Source organism: Scyliorhinus canicula, chromosome 31 (genome assembly GCF_902713615.1).
Source record: "Scyliorhinus canicula chromosome 31, sScyCan1.1, whole genome shotgun sequence".
Taxonomy (NCBI): domain Eukaryota; kingdom Metazoa; phylum Chordata; class Chondrichthyes; order Carcharhiniformes; family Scyliorhinidae; genus Scyliorhinus; species Scyliorhinus canicula.
Window position 1 is genome coordinate 10,265,609 of NC_052176.1, and position 21,910 is coordinate 10,287,518.

At 45.8% G+C, this 21,910-nt stretch overlaps 5 non-coding genes across 5 annotated transcripts; 4 read left to right on the forward strand and 1 right to left on the reverse strand.

Moving 5' to 3' along the window:
* The first annotated feature begins 1,835 nt into the window (after positions 1–1,835).
* Positions 1,836–1,917, forward strand: trnat-ggu. Its single transcript has one exon. It is a non-coding gene; the product is annotated as a tRNA-Thr (tRNA).
* A 3,224-nt stretch (positions 1,918–5,141) lies between these two features.
* Positions 5,142–5,223, forward strand: trnas-gcu. The gene has a single exon. It is a non-coding gene; the product is annotated as a tRNA-Ser (tRNA).
* Positions 5,224–17,416: 12,193 nt separating this feature from the next.
* trnap-ugg lies at positions 17,417–17,500 on the forward strand. Its single transcript is given in 2 exon segments — positions 17,417–17,452; positions 17,465–17,500. It is a non-coding gene; the product is annotated as a tRNA-Pro (tRNA).
* A 1,792-nt stretch (positions 17,501–19,292) lies between these two features.
* On the reverse strand, positions 19,293–19,382 carry trnar-ucg. Its single transcript is given in 2 exon segments — positions 19,293–19,328; positions 19,346–19,382. It is a non-coding gene; the product is annotated as a tRNA-Arg (tRNA).
* Positions 19,383–20,821: 1,439 nt separating this feature from the next.
* Positions 20,822–20,904, forward strand: trnal-cag. The gene has a single exon. It is a non-coding gene; the product is annotated as a tRNA-Leu (tRNA).
* Positions 20,905–21,910: the final 1,006 nt, after the last annotated feature.

The window sequence follows — 21,910 nt, forward strand, 5'->3', positions numbered from 1 at the left end:
CTTCAGTTGTCCTGTCGCTGTCACTAGCAGCCGAATCAAGCTTCAGGGTGAAATTTGATTCTGGGCGCGGGGTCAAGGTTGTGTCTCTGGACGTGTTGCTGCTGCTGGGGGAGTGGGGTATTGGGTTATCAGTGGGCGGGTTTTCAAACGCGAACGAGAGGTGGTGCGAGTGGCTGCACTGCGTTCCATAAACCTTAAGCTGAATTACATGGAACCATCCTGATTTTCCGTTCGGATACGTGATTTTATAAACTGATTAGCTTACATTGTCCGAGTTTGAATAGGGGCCTGCAAACCTAGGGGAGAGAAATGAACTGGGGTTGTATAAGGAGGTCATTATTGGCTGTCCGACTGTATGCACTGTCGGGTGTACTGTCTTATCAAAGCAGGCCTGACTCTGCTTTTGTTTAGCGCCTAGTCGAACAGCTGCAGCGAATTGCGCTGCTTTAATATTTTCTACCATGTGCTGGACTGCTTTCTCATGGGTCAGGGCGGTGACTGCGGGGCTGGCCAAATCAAACCCAAATAAATACTCGGTACTCTTCATGGATCGTCCTGTCATGAGGGTTTGGTGGGTATATCCTGTTGAACTCGACACTGTTTTCCTAACAAACATCAGTGCGAATTGGAGTGCTGCGTCCCATGTCATGTTGTGCTGTTTCACCATTTTTCTAAGTGTGGCCTTTAGTGACCGATTCATGTGTTCCACAATGCCGCTGGGCAGCGGGTGACAGGCAATGTGGAACTTTTGCATCATACCAAAATGAATAATAAATTCTGAGTTGGAAAACGTTCCTTTCCCTCCTTTTGAAACTCAGTATGTCGTGGAAAAGATAAGTTCAGAAAATATAGGAGCAGAATTAAGCCATTAAACCCATCGAGTCTGTCCCGCCATTCTATCATGGCTGATATGTTCCCCATCTGCTGCCTACAAAGTTACAGCTGAAGAGGTCGTTTGCGATATCATCCAGAGCACCTAAGACATGGCGCAGGAGCGGTTGTAGGCTATTTAGCCTCCTGAGTTCTTCTTCAGGTACCCACAGGACAGTCTAGGTTACCGATTTCACTTCTCCCATGATTCTCTTCAGCCACCTCTCTTGAATGAACCGCCTCCTGTTTATACACTGGAGGTGTTCTTCGGCTACTTGTCTGTGAGAATATCGTGTATTAAAGTTCTATTGAAGTAAAGGAGTTGTACCATTTGGTTCAGGAGATGCATAATAATCCATTGTGCTCTGCGCACCTTCCATGCTGATCCCATCCTGGCCTCAGCTCCACCGGCTTGCCCGTTCTCCATATCCCTTCGACTCCTTACCAATAAAATATTCTCTAACTCCTCCTTAAATTCACTCACTCTTCCTGCATTCAGCGCACGCTAGGGAAGCGAAGTCCACAGAATCACAACCCTTTGGATGAAGTAGTTTTTCCTGAAATCTTTTTTAAATACGCAATCTCATATTCTAAGAGCATGACCTCTGGTTTCAAAATACCCTACAAGAGAAAGAATCAACTCCAGGTGTACTTTCTCCATACCTTTTGACATCTGATACATCTCAAGTTGATAATTGCACATAAATTGTGAGGTTAAAAGCTGTTGGTGAGCCTTACACAGTTTGAAACTCACCATGTCGCGCAAAAACATCCAATACAACTGTTACTGCGATGGCCGGGAATCAAGCCCAGATCAACTGCTTGGAAGGCAGCTATACTCACCACTATACCACCATCACTGCATTTCTAGACTTTGGCACGATGGTGAATAGAAATAGGCAGATCATTTCCATCAGTTCATGGATGCTAACCGCAATTAGCCGTATTGATGTGCAAGACTATGGGACGAGGTGGCCGAGTGGTTAAGGCGATGGTCTGGTAATCTGTTGTGCTCTGCACGCGTGCGTTCGAATCCCACCCTCATCGATTTTTCATCCAATTGTTCTCGCTGGTGTGGCTCATTTTTTCCAAAATGGATCTGCATTCACTGATGTGATAATCTATTTCAAGTTGACAGGACATATTGCATCGGGTTGGGTTCCAGGAGGGACGAACGGAGGCAGACGTGTTTGGTGCCGAACCGCTCATTGCCACCAGTTCTTCTTCAGCTACACACAGGACAGTCCAGGTTACTGGTTTCACTTCTCCCAAAATTATCTTCAGCCACCTCTCTTGAATGAACCTCCTCCTTTTTGTGCACTGGAGTTGTTCTTCGGCTACTTGTCTGTGAGACGATCGTACATTCAAGTTCTATTAAAGTAAAGGAGGTGTACCATGTGGTTCAGGAGATGCACAATAATCCATTGTGCTCTGCGCACGTGGATTCCAATCCCATCCTCGGCAAAAACGTGTCGGTTGTTTCTCTGTTTGTTCCACTTCATGAGGATGAAGTACAAATGCTGCATTTTGTTGCTTTTATGTAAGGTCTTGGCGGGTGGTGAATAGTCGAACACTGTTCATGTCGAAACCACAGTATTAAAAGCTGAGAAAGTTACTTATTTCACTCCCTGCCCTAATCACGCATAAATTCTGAGTTGGAAACCGTTTCTTTCCCTCCGTTTAAGCTCACGATGTCGTGAAAAAGATAAGTTCAGAAAATAGAGGAGCAGAATTAAGCCATTAGACCCATCGGTTCTGCTCCGCCATTCTATCATGGCTGATATGTTCCCCATCTGCAACATGCATTGTTACAGGTGAAGAGGTCGATTGCGATATCAGCCTGATCGCCTTCTCTCCATATGAAATGGCGCAGGAGCTGGAGTCGGCAATGTAGGCTCCTGAGACAAACACCTTCCAAGCTGATCCCATCCTGGCCTCAACTCCACCATCCTGCCCGTTCTCCATAACCCTTCAATCCTTACCAATAAAAAAAAATTCTAATCCTCCGTAAGAGTAGGGCCAGTCAAGGACAGTGGTGGGAAGTTGTGTGTGGAGGCTGAGGAGATAAGCGAGATACTAAATGAATACTTTTCGTCAGTATTCACTCAGGAAAAAGATAAAGTTGTGGAGGAGAATGCTGAGACCCAGGCTATTGGAATAGATGGCATTGAGGTGCGTAGGGAAGAAGTGTTGGCAGTTCTGGACAAGGTGAAAATAGATAAGTCCCCGGGGCCTGATGGGATTTATCCTAGGATTCTCTGGGAAGCCAGGGAAGAGATTGCTGAGCCTTTGGCTTTGATTTTTATGTCATCATTGGCTACAGGAATAGTGCCAGAGGACTGAAGGGTAACAAATGTGGTCCCTTTGTTCAAGAAGGGGAGTAGAGATAACCCCGGTAACTATAGGCCGGTGAGCCTCACGTCTGTTGTGGGTAAAGTCTTGGAGAGGATTATAAGAGATACGATTTATAATCATCTAGATAGGAATAATATGATTAGGGATAGTCAGCATGGTTTTGTGAAGGGTAGGTAATGCCTCACAAACCTTATCGAGTTCTTTGAGAAGGTGACTGAACAGGTAGACGAGGGTAGAGCAATTGATGTGGTGTATATGGATTTCAGTAAAGCGTTTGATAAGGTTCCTCACGGTCGGCTATTGCAGAAAATACGGAGGCTGGGGATTGAGGGTGATTTAGAGATGTGGATCAGAAATTGTCTAGTTGAAAGAAGACAGAGGGTGGTGGTTGATGGCAAATGTTCAGAATGGAGTTCAGTTACGAGTGGCGTACCACAAGGGTCTGTTCTGGGGCCGTTGCTGTTTGTCATTTCTATAAATGTCCTAGAGGAGGGCACAGAAGGATGGGTGAGTAAATTTGCAGACGACACTAAAGTCGGTGGAGTTGTAGACAGTGTGGAAGGATGTTGCAGGTTACAGAGGGACATAGATAAGCTGCAGAGCTGGGCTGAGAGGTGGCAAATGGAGTTTAATGTAGAGAAGTGTGATGTGATTCACTTTGGAAAGAATAACAGGAATGCGGAATATTTGGCTAATGGTAAAATTCTTAGCAGTGTGGATGAGCAGAGGGATCTCGGTGTCCATGTACGTAGATCCCTGAAAGTTGCCACCCAGGTTGATAGGGTTGTGAAGAAGGCCTATTGGTGTGTTGGCCTTTATTGGTAGAGGATTGAGTTCTGGAGCCATGAGGTCATGTTGCAGCTGTACAAAACTCTGGTACGGCCGCATTTGGAGTATTGCGTACAGTTCTGGTCGGCTCATTATAGGAAGAACGTGGAAACTTTGGAACGGGTGCAGAGGAGATTTACCAGGATGTTGCCTGGTATGGAGGGAAAATCTTATGAGGAAAGGCTGATGGATTTGAGGTTGTTTTCGTTAGAGAGAAGAAGGTTAAGAGGTGACTTAATAAAGGCATACAAAATGATCAGAGGGTTAGATAGGGTGGACAGTGAGAGCCTTCTCCCGCAGATGGAGGTGGCTAGCACGAGGGGACATAGCTTTAAATTGAGGGGTAATAGATATAGGACAGAGGTCAGAGGTAGGGTTTTTACACAAAGAGTGGTGAGGCCGTGGAATGCCCTACCTGCAACAGTAGTGAACTCGCCAACATTGAGGGCATTTAAAAGTTTATTGGATAAGCATATGGATGATAATGGCATAGAGTAGGTTAGATGGCCCTTAGTTTTTGACTTCCCATGTCGGTGCAACATCGTGGGCCGAAGGGCCTGTACTGCGCTGTATCTTTCTATGTTCTATGTTCTATGTAAGTTCACAACACATCCTGCATTCAGTGTACGCTGGGGTAGCGAATTCCACAGAATCACAACCCTCGGGAAGGAGTAGTTTTCCTCAAATCTTTTTTAAATGCGCAATCTCTTATTCTAAGATCATGATCTCTGGTTTCAGAATGCCCCGCAGGAGGAAGCATCAACTCCAGGTCTACTTTCTCCAAAGCTTTTGACATCTAATACATCACAATTGAGATAATTGCGCATAAATTCTGTACTAACAACTGTTGGTCAGACTTCCTCAATTTGAAACTCACCATGTCGCACAAGAACATTCAGTACAACTGTTACTGCGATGGCCGGGAATGGAACACGAATCAACTGCTTGGAAGGCAGCTATGCTCACCACTATATCACCATCGCTGCATTTCTGGATTTTAACCCCATGGTGAATAGAAAGAGGCAAATAATTTCCATCAGTTCATGGATGCTAACCGAAATTAGCGGTATTGATGCATAAGGCTGTAGGACGAGGTGGCCGAGTGGTTAAGGCGGTGGACTGCTAATCCATTGTGCTCTGCACGCGTGGGTTCGAATCCCATCCTCGTCGACTTTTCATCCACTGTTTCTCTGTAGTGGGGCTCATTTTTACAAGCTGGATCTGCAATCACTGATATGACGATCAAGTCGCCAAGTTGCGTCGAGTTGGGTCCCGGGAGTGACGAACGGAGTCAGACGTTTTTGGGGCCGAATCGCTCATTACCACCAGTTCTTCTTCAGCTACCCACAGGACAGTCCAGGTTACCGGCTTCACTTCTCCCATAATTCTCTTCAGGCACCTCTCCTGGATGAACCTCCTCCTGTTTGTACACTGGAGGTGTTCTTCGGCTACTTGACTGTGAGAAGATCGTATATTAAAGTTCTATTGAAGTAAAGGAGTTGTACCATTTGGTTCAGGAGATGCATAATAATCCATTGTGCTCTGCGCACCTTCCATGCTGATCCCATCCTGGCCTCAGCTCCACCGGCCTGTCCGTTCTCCATATCCCTTCAACTCCTTACCAATAAAATATTCTCTAACTCCTACTTAACATCACCCACTCTTCCTGCATTCAGCGCACGCTGGGGAAGCGAAGTCCATAGAATCACAACCCTTTGGATGAAGTAGCTTTTCCTGAAATCTTTTTTAAATACGCAATCTCATATTCTAAGAGCATGACCTCTGACATCTAAAGGAGTTGTACCATGTGGTTCAGGAGATGCACAATAACCCATTGTGCTCTGCGCAAGTGGAATCCGATCCCATCCTCGTCAAAACGTGTCTGTTGTTTGCCTGTTTGTTCCACTTCATGAGGATCAAGTACAAATGCTGCGATTTTTAGCTTTTATTTAAGGGCTTGGCGGGTGGTGAATTGTCGAACACTGTCCATGTCGAAACCACATTATCAAAAGCTGAGAAAGTTACTTACTTCACTCCCTGACCTAATCGCGCTTAAATTCAGATTTGGAGACCGTTTCTTTCCCTCAGTTTGAAACTCACGATGTCGTGGAAAAGATATGTTTAGAAAATATAGGAGCAGAATTAAGCCATTAGACCCATCGAGTCTGCTCCGCCATTCTATCATGGCTGATATGTTCCCCAACTGCTACCTACAGTGTTACAGATGAAGAGATCGATTGATCGTAGGAGCGAGGGTAGGCCATTTAGCCTCCTGAGTTCTTCTTCAGCTACCCACAGGACAGTCCAGGTTACCGGTTTCACTTCTCCCATAATTCTCTTCGGCCACCTCTCTTGAATGAACCTCCTCCTGTTTGTACACTGGAGGTGTTCTTCGGCTCCTTGTCTGTGAGACGATCGTATATTAAAGTTCTATTGAAGTAAAGGAGTTGTACCATTTGGTTCAGGAGATGCATAATAATCCATTCTGCTCTGTGCACCTTCCATGCTGATCCCATCCTGGCCTCAAATCCACCGGCCTGCCCGTTCTCCATATCCCTTCAACTCCTTACCAATAAAATATTCTCCAACTCCTCCTTAAATTCACTCACTCTTCCTGCATTCAGCGCACGCTGGGGAAGCGAAGTCCACAGAATCACAACCCTTTGGATGAAGTAGTTTTTCCTGAAATCTTTTTAAATACGCAATCTGTTATTCTAAGATCATGACCTCTGGTTTCAGAATGCCCGACAAGAGGAAGCATCAACTCCAGGTCTACTTTCTCCATACCTTCCGACATCTAATACATCTCAAATTGATAATTGCGCATAAATTCTGTGGTAAAAACTATTGATCAGTCTTCCTCAGTTTGAAACTCACGATGTCGCGCAAAAGTATCCAATACAACTATCACTGCGATGGCCGGGAATCGAACGTGTGTCAACTGCTTAGAAGGACAGTTATGCCCACCGCGGTACCTCCATTGCTGCATTTCTAGATTTTGGCACGTTGACAAATAGAAAGAGGCAGATAATTTCCATCAGTTCATGGATGCTAACTGAAATTAGAGGTATTGATGCGGGAAAATGCGGGACCGAGTGGCCGAGTGGCCGAGTGGTTTTGGCGGTGGGCTGCTAATCCATTGTGCTCTGCATGCGTGGATTCGAATTCAATCCTCGTCGATTTTTCATCCATTGTTTCTCGGTAGTGCAGCTCATTTTTCCAAGATGGATCTGCAATCACTGATGTGACAATCTGTTCCAAGTTGTCAGGACAGATTGCATCGAGTTGGGATCCAGGAGGGACGAAACGGAGGCAGTCGAGTTTGGGGCCGAACCGCTCATTGCCGCCAGTTCTTCTTCAGCTACCCACAGGACAGTCCAGGTTGCCGGTTTCACTTCTCCCATAATTCTCTTCAGCCACCTCTCCTGGATGAACCTCCTCCTGTTTGTACACTGGAGGTGTTCTTTGGCTACTTGTCTGTGAGAAGATCGTATATTAAAGTTCTATTAAAGTAAAGGAGGTGTACCATGTGGTTCAGGAGATGCACAATAATCCATTGTGCTCTGCGCACCTGGATTCCAATCCCATCCTCGTCAAAAACGTGTCTGCTGTTTGTCTGTTTGTTGCATTTCATGAGGATCAAGTAAAAATGCTGCGATTTTTAGCTTTTATTTAAGGGCTTGGCGGGCGGTGAATAGTCGAACACTGACCATGTCGAAACCACATTATAAAAAGCTGAGAAAGTTACTTATGAACTTTACTATGTTGTAATATGTCATGCGGTCTCCTTCATTCGTGGGACTAATGCCGGGATGAGACTGCAAGAAAGATTCTGATAGGTATTTGCTGCAAAGCAAACAGAAACGTGCGTAATGTTTACTCTTGGTGAGTGAGAATGTTAAAAAACTGAGAATAGCCTCGATTCCTCGACCACGGGATAACAGCACAGCACCGTTCCGCTTCGGCACTCTGCTCCTCAAACCAGGAGCTGCGTCATTACTGCCCTGCGGTAGGCAGACAACTATTCACTTCCTCATTTGTTCTTTCAACAAGAACACACGTTTGAGCACACTGATTCTGGTCAGCATCGTTCAGATATGTCAGATATATCCGTGGTCTCTCAATACCTTCGTGGATAACGCGACTGGTCTGGCTACATCTGTGGAGAGAGAAAAACAGTTCCAGTTCCAAATCCAGGATGACCCTGCTTCCCATTCTCTGTTTCCATATCCACAGCTGCTGCCAGCCTGTTGAGATTTTCCAGCATTTTCTGTTTTTACGACGGGACTACACGCCAGCTCTCGGCGACTGACATGGACACGGTGGGCGGAATGGACGAACCATTAATCTGTAATGTTTATGATTCTGTCAACGACAATGCAAGATCAGAGCAACGTGAAGTATCCAATTGGAGAGTTGCATCCTGGCGATTGGAATCTCTCTCCCCCGCAGCTTCCGGTTCTGCTTTCACAGACAAGGAGCCGAAGAACCCCTCCAGTGGACAAACAGGATGACATTCATTGTTGAGGCGGCAGAGGAGGATTATGGAAGAGGTCAACTGAGTCACATGGACTGTACTGTGGGAAGCTGAAGAACAGGTGTCGAGGAGCAGTTATGCCCCAAACACGTCCCTCCCTCCTTTTCCTCCAAACTGCCCTCGAGTTCAGTCAATGGCACCATATCGATAACAGAGATGTTAAAAAGTGCTTTGCAGGGCTCGTCCGGGATTTGAACCCGGGACCTCTCCCATTTTACCGCAACAGAAGACCCTAAGTGAGAATCATACCCCCGGACCAACGAGCCAGACGGTGGTCAGTGTCCCGCTGAAACCACCTTCCCATTACCTCCCAAGGCAAAGCTTCTTTTGTCAACTCAATGGGCTTCTTAATTCCTGTTGAATTTGGTTCGGTTGTTAAAGTAACATCAAAATAAACTCTTTTTTGTCTCTTGCTTTTTTTATCGGGATCATTGGGTCAATTTGGTTCTTTCTGGTATGTTGGCCTGCACTGCGAACAGAACAATAGGCATCCGGGACCAGTCTTTATAAATAGAAGCGTCGACTACAAAGGCAATGCCGCAATGGAGATTCTTCATAAAATCCTGAAAGAGCAATAGAAAATGTTGGGGAACTCGGCTGGTCTGGCAACATCTGTGGAGAGAGAAAAACAGTTTCAGTTCCAAACCCAGTATGACCCTGCTTCCCATTCTCTGTTTCCCTCTCCACAGCTGCTGCCAGCCTGTTGAGATTTTCCAGCATTTTCTGTTTTTATCACGGGACTACACTCCAGCTCCAGGCGACTGACATGGATACGGTGGGCCGAATGGACTCACACTGATCTGTAACCATTCTATGATTCTCGAAACGAGAGTGTAAGATCTGAGCAACGTGAAGTATCCAATTGGAGAATTGCATCCTGGCGACTGGAATCAATCCCCGCAGCTGCTTCCGGTGCTGCTTTCACAGACAAGTAGCGGAAGAACCCCTCCTCTGAATCCATCCTCGTCGATGATCCCTTCGCTACTTCTCCGCATTGGGCCACTTATTGAGGGTGACCTGATGATTCGTTTAGTGTATACGTAACTGGGATGAAGTTTAGATTCGGAGTTCAACAGGCCAGATGAGTGAATCGTCTTGCACCAATCTCTATACCGATATTCCTAATCTGGGCAGCACGGTAGCACAAGTGGATAGCACTGTGGCTTCACAGCGCCAGGGTCTCAGGTTCGATTTCCCGCTGAGTCACTGCCTGTGTAGAGTCTGCACGTTCTCCCCGTGTCTGCGTGGCTTTCCTCCGGGTGCTCCGGTTTCCTCCCACAGTTCGAAAGACATGTAGGTTGGGTGGATTGGCCATGATAAATTGCCCTCGGTCTCCAAAAAAGTTAGAAGTGTTATTGTGTTACGGCGATCGGGGAGGGGATAGAAAGAGGGCTTAAGGGGGGGTCAGTGCAGACTTGATGGGCCAAATGGCCTCCTTCTGCACTGTATGTTCTGTGTTCTAATCCTCTGTCTGATAATCGATTTAAATCACGACTGCAGCTTTGGATAGTTTGGCATGGTCAAACATGCGACTTCAGAAGCTCCAAAACAGACGCCAGCTTCATCTGGGGCATTTCTGGCAGATTTCGTCTTTCCAGATCCGGACGCCCAGCCGTGAAAACAAGTTCATCTGATGATCTCATTACACTGCAAGACGAAGGAGCCCATTCGGCCCATCCTGTCTCCACCATTCAACCAGGTGATGGCTGACCTGATATAATCCTGAAACCCACATTCCCGCCTCATCCCCATAATCCTTGATTCCCTTACTGATTATCAGCCTCTATATCAGCCTTGAACATATTAACTGACCCAGCCTCCACAGCTCTTTTCGGTTAAAAAAAAACATATTTCCACAGATACACTATACTCTGAGGGAAACAAATACTCATCGTTTCTGGTTTAAAAGGGCGGTTTAAAATAGATCATTCCCTCTGGTCCTAGACTCTCCCCCATGGAGAAACAACCTCCCAGCATCCACCCTGTCAACCCCCTGAAAATCTATTCAATCAGTGAATTTGAATGATGGGATTTGTTCCGCGTCCCAAAGGTTAATTCGGGCGTCTGGATTCCCAATCCAGTGACATGATCTTTCATCCATCTGAACGAAAAGCAGTTGATTCAGCTCATTATTAAACATATTGGGCCAGTGGGCCAATGAATGGCAGATGGAGTTTAATTTGGATAAATGTAGCGTGATCCATTTTGGTCGATCCAATCAGGGCAGGACCAACTCAGTTAATGGCAGGGAGTTGGTTAGAGTTACAGAACAAAAAGCTCAAGGCGTACAGGTCCATAGCTTCTTGAAGATGGAGTGGTAGTTGAACAGAATGGTGAAGAAGGCATTTAGCATGCTAGGTTTTATTTGTCAGAATATTGAATACAGGAGTTGGGACGTCTTGTGGAAGTTGTACAAGACATTGGTTGGATAACACATGGAGGACTGTGTTCAGTTATGGTCACCTATTATAGGAAGGATATTGTTAAACTAGAAAGAGAGCAGAATAAATATACGAGGATGCCACCAGGACTTGGTAGTCTGAGTTATAAGGAGAGGCAGGATAGGCTGAGACTTTCATAGAACATAGAACAGTACAGCACAGAACAGGCCCTTCGGCCCTCGATGTTGTGCCGAGCAATGATCACCCTACTTAACCCACGTAACCCGTATACCCGTAACCCAACAATCCCCCCATTAACCTTACACTACGGGCAATTTAGCATTGCCAATCCACCTAACCCGCACATCTTTGGACTGTGGGAGGAAACCGGAGCACCCGGAGGAAACCCACGCACACACGGGGAGGACGTGCAGACTCCACACAGACAGTGACCCAGCCGGGAATCGAACCTGGGACCCTGGAGCTGTGAAGCATTGATGCTAACCACCATGCTACCGTGAGGCCCCAAGCGGGGGGAGACCCGCTTACCCCCGGGAGCGTAGCAGGTCTATAAAATAATGAGGGGCATAGATCAGGGAGATAGTCGGCATATTTCCCCAAAGGTAGAGAAGACTAGACCTAGAGGTAATATGTATAAGGTGAGAGGGGAGAGATACAAATTAGACCAGACAGGACATTTCTTCACGCTGAGGGTGGTGAGCATCTAGAACGGGCTGCCAGAGGCAGTGGCAGGGGCGTGTGCAATTTAATCTTTTAAAGAGCAGTGAGACAGTTACATGGGCAGGGTGGGTAGAGAGGGATATGGGCCAAATACGGGCAAGTGGGACTAGCTTAGTGATAGAAACTTGGCAGCATGGTCAAGCCGGGCCGAAGGGCCTGTTTTCATGCTGTAAACATCTGTGACTCTGTGACTCCATTTGTCGTCCTGAGGACTTTAGAATTGCCTCCACAGAATTGGATAGAACCGATTGATACATAATATTTTATTCTACACTTTATCCAAATCAAACAGGTATTGTGGATTCATTCGGGGCTAAACAAAATACAAAGATGACAAAGAATGGAATGAACAAAGTTACAAGAAACCGCTGCAATGTTTGGATGGAAACGTGGAACATTGAGCTGAGGGGGGGAAATTCGCCTGTCAGAAAGTTCCACCGGATTTCTGTATAAAACGACCGCGGCAGGACTCGAACCTGCAATCTTCTGATATCATTACTAAGATTCATCGAAATCAGACGCCTTATCCATTAGGCGACCTGGCCACCGGCTGCAATATGCGAGCCAATGTTTATCCCATGTGAATAAATAGTGCGATTATATGTGTTTCATTTCTCTTGTTTGGTGATCCGCTATTTCCCAGATCCCAGAAAATACAAGGGAAAGCTTCAGCTGCCGGGAATGGTCATTTTCAATGTGGAAAAAGCCCTTCACTGTGTGAGCTGTGAAGATTCATGGAGGCTCGGGGACTCTCAGGCCGGGCAGGGATCTTTAACCGGCTCCATTCACAGGAAAAGTGACTTCAGTTTCCACAATAACAATGACAAAGAGTGATCGGACTCGAAACGTTAGCTCTTTTCTTTCCCTACAGATGCTGACAGACTTGCTGAGATTTTCCAGCATTTTCCCTTTCGTTTCAGATTCCAGCACCCGCAGTAAATTGCTTTTCTCCACAATAACTTCCGCTCTCTCTGAACCCCCAAACTGAAATTCAGACTCACCGTTAAGGTGAAGACTGCGGACTGCGGTTCCCGCTCCTGCTGTTTAATACACATCACTCTAACTGTGTACAGTGAGCAGAAAGAAATTGCTGTTGTTTGTAAACATTTCTTACTGAACTCATCGCTATTCTGCTTTGACAGGACGGGTTTGAGTGTCGTGATATCTGATCCGATATTGAACAGTGCAAAAATATAAACTGAGCGCGTAAATCAGAAATATCCGGAATAAATTATTTGCATTGTGCTTTTGAACGGAGTCATTTCATAAACATTCCCACACAGAGAGAAATTCCTGGATCCAGCTGCAGAAACTCTCCGGGAGCCTGACCTGATTTGGACGTAACCTTCTGATGTGGAGCCAGACGCGCTCCCTTTGCGCCTGAAGCCCAATTGCCAATAACTGAACCTTTCTCCTCAGAGATTTATTTTTATTTACACTTTGACAGTACACTGTCAGTCAGCGCCTGTGCGAACAATACCCAAAGAAGTCAGATTGAGGGATATTTATGGGCCATGAAGTAAAGCAGCTGTACCACGTGGTTAAGGTGATGCACAATAACACATTGTGCTCTGTACACTGGCTTCAAATCCCATCCTCGTCTGTGACGTGCATGTTGTGTCTCTGTTTGGTCCACCTCATGAGGGTGAAGTGAAAATGCGGCGATTTTTAGCTTTTGTTTGCGGGTGGGGGTGAATAGTCAAACACTGTCCAGATTGAAACTTCTACCAGGCCAAACTCAAGAGTGTGCTGCCAAAATCCCACCAGCACATCTCCTGCCCCACAGGAGGGGGGGGGGGGGGGGACACAGTCGTGGCCACTGCTATTCAAAAATCAAGACAACCTACCCTTCCATCCCGCGAGCCCACTTTGGAAAATCAGACCATAAGACAGTGCTCCTTCTCCCGGCAGACAAGCAGAAACTCAAGCGGGAGAATCCGGCTAAGAAGTTCGTGCAGTAAGAAGTCCGAGGAAACAGAAGATTTCCGACGTGACTGCTTGGAGACAGTGGACTGGCCCATATTTAAGAACTCAGCGAGTAACTGAAATAAGTATGCCACCACACTCACAGACTTCATCAGCAAATGTGTTAACGACTGCGTGCCAAAGAAAGCAGTATGTACGTTCGCCAACCAGAAACCATGGCTGAATCAGGAGATTGACTCCCTACAGAAGGTCAGGTCTGAGGCGATCAAGTCAGGCGGACCTGACCTATACAATAAATCCCGGTACGACCTTGGTAAAGCCATCCGGGATGCCAAGAGAGAATATCAGACCAAGCTAGAGATACAGCCTAGCGTGACAGACTCTCGTCGTTTGTGGCAAGGCTTAAACAACATAACGGGCTACAAAGCGACGCCGAACAGTATCTCCCACAGCAGCTCTCCCCTCTCCGATCAACTCAATGCGTTCTGTGCTTGGTTCAAGCAGGAAACCATTGATCAGCTGTTGAGTGCCCCAACAGCCCAAAACACACCGATACCGATACTGAATTCATCCCAATTTCCCCAAACAGTAATTGTGATTGATAGATACAGAAAGATTTCCACACTGACATTCAGTACCAATGTTTGACTGAATTCCACCCTCACATGCAGTACCAGTCATTGACTCATAATGAATAAATCTATGAGGAGAAAGCTTCAGTGACCAACACTTGAGCAACGGTAGCGCGTCTGACTCCAGATCAGAAGGTTGCTTGAAACGAAAGAGAAAATGATGGAAAATCTCAGCAGGTCTGGCAGTATCTGTGGGGAGAGAAAAAAAGCTCACGTTTCGAGTCCAATGACTCTTTGTCACATCAGAAAGTTGCTTGTTCAAATGACGTCAGGCTCACTGAGTTTTTCGACAGCTGATTCCGCGATTTTCCATCTGGAGAAAGTTCATTGTGTGGAAATGAAATGACTCGAAGCATAATGAAAATAATCTTTTCAGGATATTTCAGATTTATCAACTCGGTTTATATCTTTGCACAGTTTTATATCGATTCAAATATCAGGAGACTTAAACCCGTCCTGTTCAAGCGGAATGACAGTGAGTTCAGTAAGAAATGTTTACTTATAACAGCAATTTATTTCTGCTCACTGTACACAGTTATAGTGATCTGTATTAAACAGCGGTAGCGGGAAACACAGTCCGCAGTCTTCACCTTCACGGTGAGTCTGAATTTCAGTTTGGCGGATGCTATTGTGTCAACTGAAGTCACCTTTCCTGTGAATGGTGCCGGTTAAAGAGCCCAGGCCGACCTGAGACTCCCGTGGCCCGCAGTCAGTGCGAGCCTGGAGACAAGGCTCAGAGCCCAGAGAACGAGAAAGACATTAGAGAGAGGGAATGGGGTAGGAAGAGACAGGGAGGGGGAAGGGAGGGGGGAAGGGTGGGAAATACGTAGGATGGCACAATGCGTGAGAGTGAGGGAGGAACAGATGGAGGGAGCTGGAGGAAGAGAGGCAGCTGGAGGAAGGACTCCGTGTAAATCTCCTCTTCTCTTGTCACTAGTCTGGTTGGATTGTTCACATCCGTCCGAGAGGGGAAACTGGGGTCTCGATTTCTATTGTGGTTTATTGCTGGATATTGTTAAATATCCTCCTTGCCCCTCTATGGGGTATTACTGGATACTGTGATTCAAACTTGACCAAATGACGTCCCCGTGATAATAAAACATAACCCATTCCAGTCAGTGGAGATGTGATATTGGCAGGAATAATACTCACACACCACAGCAGATATTGTCTGTTTAATCATGGCTTCATCAGTGGCCTCATGGTTAAGGTGTGAGTGATGTTAATCATGATGTGATCAAATGTGTGTCTGTTTCAGTCTTTCCGCGGGGAGTTTTCATGTTGAGGAGAAACATGTTGGATATGGTCTGGGAATGTTTAACTCCGGTCCAGTCCCAACATTCCTGTCAAGGTGGAATGGGCTTTTACTTCCAATCGTTTCAGGACACTTGCTTAATATTGATTAATTATCATTTATTAAGAATTGGTTAGGGCAGCACGTTCAGATGTTTAGTGGAAATCATTTAAATATGCAAATTATCACACGCGATAACATTTTACTTTCACTTCCCAAACAGCGAAATTGGGTGAAAACCATCAATGAGAGGCAAAGGGAGCCCCGATCATTTGTCTGGTCAGTGGTTTGTTTATGGAGCTGATCCGCTGCGAGCGAGGTTCGAACCTGCGTGGGATATAATAATGTGGATTTGGATAATTTGGATAGTCAGAGCTTTTTCCCAGGTTAGAGGGGTCATGGATAGTCAGAGGCTTTTTCACTGCGTAGAGGGGTCAATTACTAGGGGTTTAAGGTGCCCGGGCAATGTTTAGAGGAGATGTACGGGGCAATTTTTTTTTACACAGAGGGTGGTAGGTGCCTTTAACTCGCTGCCGGAGGAGGTGGTGGAAGCAGGGACAATAGTGACATTTAAGGGGCATCTTGACAAATACATGAATAGGATGGCAATAGAGGGATACGGACCCAGGAAGTGTAGAAGATTTTAATTTAGACGGGCAGCATGGTCGGCACAGGCTTTTAAGGCAGAAGGGTTTGTTCGTGTGCTGTATTTTTCTTTGTTCTTTGCCGTTTGTGTCCCCACATCTGGATAGGAATGGAGCTGCTGCTGCCCGGGGAGCTGAACAAGCAGGAGGCAGAGATATTGACCAACTGCACCCGCTCCAAATAGATTCCCCAAATTACTGAGCAAAACAAAACCAAGCACCAAACATAATTTAAGAAACTATGACAGTGTCTCTGAAAACAATAGACCAACACCTCTTAAAGAATGGATTTGCTGCAGCGAATTCCCTCAGAACTTTTTATTTTACTGGATTTAACATAAACAAAGAACACTGTCTCATTGCCAGCCGTAATTCCTTACCTGTTCTCAGACAGGCGCTGAATGCTCAGAAGTTTGCTTCACTTTTCTAGATCCGGCTCAGTAAACTCAATAAGAGACCCATGATCTGCTTTTCTCCTGTTCTCAGACACATCCACTTTCTACAAGTGCGCACTAACTGGTTTTCAGAGGAAGAGTCAGACTGCAGTCACCTCGTTCTCTCGATCCCTTTATCTCAGAGCCTCCTCACAACCAGGAATGCAACTTATTATTTATTATTAACGTTGTAATTTATTGATTGTTCCTTTTAGTTTGAGATTTTTATTCACCTTCATATTTCGTTTAGTTTCCAATAACTCGATAAATTCAAACCGTTTACTGACAACCTTCCTGGATTCTGATTAATTCTCGCGTCAGTGGGGAGTTGAACACAGTCACTGCGAGCAGGGCTCGAACCTGCGCGGGGAAACCCCATTGGATTTCAAATCCAACGCCTTAACCAAGGGGAAAGAGTGCTACTGGCAGTCCCCAGAGAGAACAAAAGGTGTGAGAGACCAAACAGCAGTGACACTAACATCAGATTGTGATCTGTGACACATGGAGATATGGGAGGAGGGGAAGCAAAGAGGGGAAGGGGTAAGGAAAGGTGGATAAGATTGGGGGAGGGGGTAAATATAAAATTAGAAAGATAAAAAAAGAAGGAAATGGTAAGAGACAGTTGAAATGAAATGGGATAAAACAAATGGGTCGAGATGGGTTAGAATGGGTTGTTCAATTCGATGTTGAGACCGGAAGGCTGCAGCGTGCCGTCTCCGAAGATGAACTTCCTGGAGTGATTTCAGGCTGGTTTTTAAATGCTTTTCTCAATCTGGCTCGTTGGTCTAGGGGTATGATTCTCGCTTTGGGTCTGCGAGAACATGCGAGAGGTCCCGGGTTCAAATCCCGGACGAGCCCAGGAAATCATTTTTTAGCATATCTGCGATCTATATGGTGCCATTCACTGAACTCGGGGGCAGTTTGGAGGAAAAGGAGGGAGGGACGTGTTTGAGGCTTAACCGCTCCTTGACACCTGTTCTTCGGCTGCCCACAGTACAGTCGAGGTGACTCAGTTGATCTCTTCCAGAATCCTCCTCTTCCGCCTCAACTGAATGAATTTCCTCCTGTTTGTCCACTGGAGGGTTTCTTCGGCTACTTGTCTGTGAAAGCAGCACCGGAAGCAGCGGGGGAGAGAGATTCCAATCGCCAGGATGCAAATCTCCAATTGGATACTTCACGTTGCTCAGATCTTACACTCTCGTTTCAAAGAATGGTTACAGACCAGGGTGAGTCCATTCCGCCCACTGTGTCCATGTCAGTCGCAGAGAGCTGGCGTGTAGTCCCGTGATAAAAACAGAAAATGCTGGAAAATCTCAACAGGCTGGCAGCAGCTGTGGAGAGGGAAACAGAGAATGGGAAGCAGGGTCATACTGGGTTTGGAACTGGAACTGTTTTTCTCTCTCCACAGATGTTGCCAGACCAGCCGAGTTATCCAACATTTTCTATTCCTCTTTCAGGATTTTATGAAGAATCTCCATTGCGGCATTGCCCTTGTGGTCGATGCTTCCATTTATAAAGACTGGTCCCGGATGCTTATTGTTCTGTTCGAGTCGAAGCCAACATACCAGAAATGAACCAAATTGACCCAATGATCCCGGAACCAGGAAGTGTAGAAGATTGTAGTTCAGTCGGGCAACATGGTCGGCCCGGGGTTGGAGGGCCGAAGGGCCTGTTCCTGTGCTGTAATTTTCTTTGTTCTTTGTTCTTTTGTCAATTTATTCTCAAATATCTCAATATATTGAGTGAGTGAGAAACACACTTTAGCCTTTATAGTTCAAAATGAATCCGAATCTGATTAAATCCACGAATGATAGAGTTTTATTTCCTTTTGTTTTTAATCGGTGAGATGCTACAAACTGTGGACCAGCAGTGACCCAAGTACAAGGGAGCAGTTCCATCCTTTCTTTTCTTTCTTCCTACATTGTTCTCTCCGTTTCTCCTTTCTCTCCCAGATGCTAAAATGGCCGGAATTCCAATTTAATTTCCTTTTCATTCTGGGTTTTATCAATTCCAAAGGGTATTGAAAATTCCAATCGAATGAATTTGTTATTTCCCATTGTTGCTCCCTGTGTTTATTGTGTTGTATTCTCTCTCTGTCTGTTCTGGTGAAGATCAGCAGCACCTCCAGCCTCGCCGGCTTGAAGTTGCTCCTCGCCAATCATAGAAACATAGACAATAGGAGCAGGAGGAGACCATTCGGCCCCTTCGATCTTGCTCTGCCATTCATTATGATCATGGCTGATCATCCAACTCAATAGGCTGATCCCGCCCCCCCCCCCCATATTGCGCCACCTGCTCTCTTTAACTGTTTCGTGTAAACATACAATGTTTTTGCCTCAACCACTTCCTGTGGGAGCAAATTCCAGAGGCTGACCACTATCTGGGTGAAGAAATTGATACACTTCTCCGTCCAACACGGTCTGCCCCATATCCTCACACCGTACAGTTTGTAGCATCTCACCGATTAAAAACAAAAGGAAATAAAACTGTGCGATTAGTTTCGTAATAGAAACTGGGCGGAATTGGCAAACTGAACGGCCTGTTCTCTGCTGCAAACATCTATAACTCCATTTATCTTCCTCATCATATTAGAAATTCCTCCACAGAATTGTACTGAACAGTTTGATACCTACCGGATTTATGTATAAAACGACCGCGGTAGGACTCGAACCTGCAATCTTCTGATATCATCACGGAGATTCACCGAAGTCAGACACCTTATCCATTAGGCCACGCGGCCACTGCATAAGGGCTGCCAACTGACGGTTATCACAGATCTCAGAAAATACAAGGGAAAGCTCCAGCTGCCGGGAATGGTCATTTCCAAAGTGGAAAAACCCCCTTACGGTGTGAGCCGTGACGATTCATGGAGGCTCCGGGACTCTCAGGCCGGCCAGGGCTCGTTAACCGGCTCCATTCACAGGAAAAGTGACTTCAGTTTCCACAATAACATCCGCTCTCTCTGAAACCCCCAAACTGAAATTCAGTCTCACTGTGAAGGTGAAGACTGCGGACTGCGGTTCCCGCTCCTGCTGTTTAATGCAGATCACTATAACTGTGTACAGTGAGCAGAAAGAAATTGCTGATGTTTGTCAACAGTTTTTACTAAACTCACTGTCATTCCGCTTTAACAGGACGAGTTTGAAACTCCTGATATTTGATAAAACTGCTGAAAAATATAAACTGAGCGGAAAATATTATTTGCATCGTGCTTTTGAAGGGAGTCATTTCGGGAACATTCCCACACAGAGAGAAATTCCTGGAACCAGCTGCTGAAAAGCTCAGTGAGGCTGACGTGATTTGAACACAATCTTCTGATCTGGAGTCAGACGCGCTGCCGTTGCGTCCAAGCGCTGATCACTGAAACTCATAGATTGCTTTTATTTACACTTTGGCAGTATTCTGTAAATCAGCACCTTTGCGAACAATACCCAAAGTTAGATTGAGGGATACTAAAGGGCCATGAAGTAAAGCAGCTGTACCACGTGGTTAAGGTGATGCACAATAAGCCATTGTGTTCGGTACACGTGGCTTCAAATCCCATCCTCGTCTGTAACGTGTCTGTTGTGTCTCTGTTTGGTCCACTTCATGAGGGGGAAGTGATAATGCTGTAATTTTTAGCTCTTGTTTGAGGGCTTGGGGGTTGAGGGCTAAAAAATGATAAGAAAGTTACTTATTTCTGTCCCGCCCTAATTGTGCATAATTTCTGAGTTGGAAACTATTTCTCTTCCTCAGTGTGAAACTATCGAAGTGGCGCTAAACTTTCCAATTACTGCGATGGCCGGGAATTGAACCCAGTCAACTGCTTGGAAAACAGCTATACTCATCACTATACCACTATCGCTCACTGGAGCAACCTGAGTCCTTTTGGTGCTTTGCATTAGTTTGATAAATTGTTTCGTAACAAATTCTTACTTGGCTGAAGTTATTGTACTCCAATTTAAAATGCTCCTGGATGAAAGTGTCCGTGTCACACGGCTCCCATTCAGCCAGCAGATGGCACCAGACCACAATAAATGTATACATGTAATTTATTTCTGATGTTCTGTGTGTCACTACATAGGATTCTTACTGTGGCCTGAGACCTTAGCTTCTGTCCTGATGCTGCCGTTTTCACCAGTGCAGAAGGAGGCCATTCGGCTCAATTGCACCTAACGTTTCAGATCCATCAGCATACCCGTCAGGATGGCCGAGCGGTCTAAGGCGCTGCGTTCAGGTCGCAGTCTCCTCTGGAGGCGTGGGTTCGAATCCCACTTCTGACAATGACTTTTGGCACCATCCAAACCTGGAACCGCCTCCCCAACAGCACTGTGTGTACATACACCATACGGACTTGCAGCAGTTCCAGAATCACCCCACCGCCCATTCTCTCGGATAATTAATGTTAGACTGCTAATGTTTGGCCGAATCAGCGACAGCCACAGCCAGAGAGACCTGCAATAACCCTGAGAGCAGGAAAGGCAACTCATTGTCTTTTGGCCCAAAAGCAAAATACTGCAAATCTGAAACAAAGGCAGAAAATGCTGGAAATATTCAGCTGATCCGGCAGCTTCTGTGGAGAGAGAAACAGGTCATTGCAATGAAAGGTCAGGATGTGAAATGTTAACTATTTCTCTTTTCACAAATACTACCGATCGGTAAAGTATTTCCAGCATTCACCTATGATTAGCTGAACATCCTCACGCTCTGTCGCTCAGTCCGTTAAATGTGTGCGCTCCCTAAAGAAAAATATGGAATCAAATCCCACCCGAGCCTTATTCCGTTTGACCGTCTGTGCGATTGTGAATTTCCTCCGTAGCAGGGCAAAATCTGTATTTTACCGGTTTAAATTGTCCTTCACTTTCCTACAGATAATCTACAGAGATTTTAAAACAAGGACTGATTCAGCTCCCATTATCCAGCTGTTACATCTTTGGACTAGAAATCAACTGGATTTTCCCCTTTGACTTGAGTCCTGCTCCCAGAGGATCTGTTCAGTATTTTCAATAATGTTTTATTTTGAATCCTCTATGTCCAGGGAATTGTGACGCTGAAATTGCTCACATTTTTCTCCATTGTCTACTCTGCAGGTATTGACTGCACCGTCTAATGGAGACATTCTCACAGGGCTGTGAGAGAGGCTTTCTTTCAGGTTTGAGGCCTCTTTTGGTCAATGAACAGCAACCGGATGTCTGCAGAGGAACTCGGAATATGAAGCCCCTCTTCCCAGGATAGTCTTAGTCAGGGACAAGATGTTAGTTGAAGAGAGAATAAATGGTCTGGAGTTTT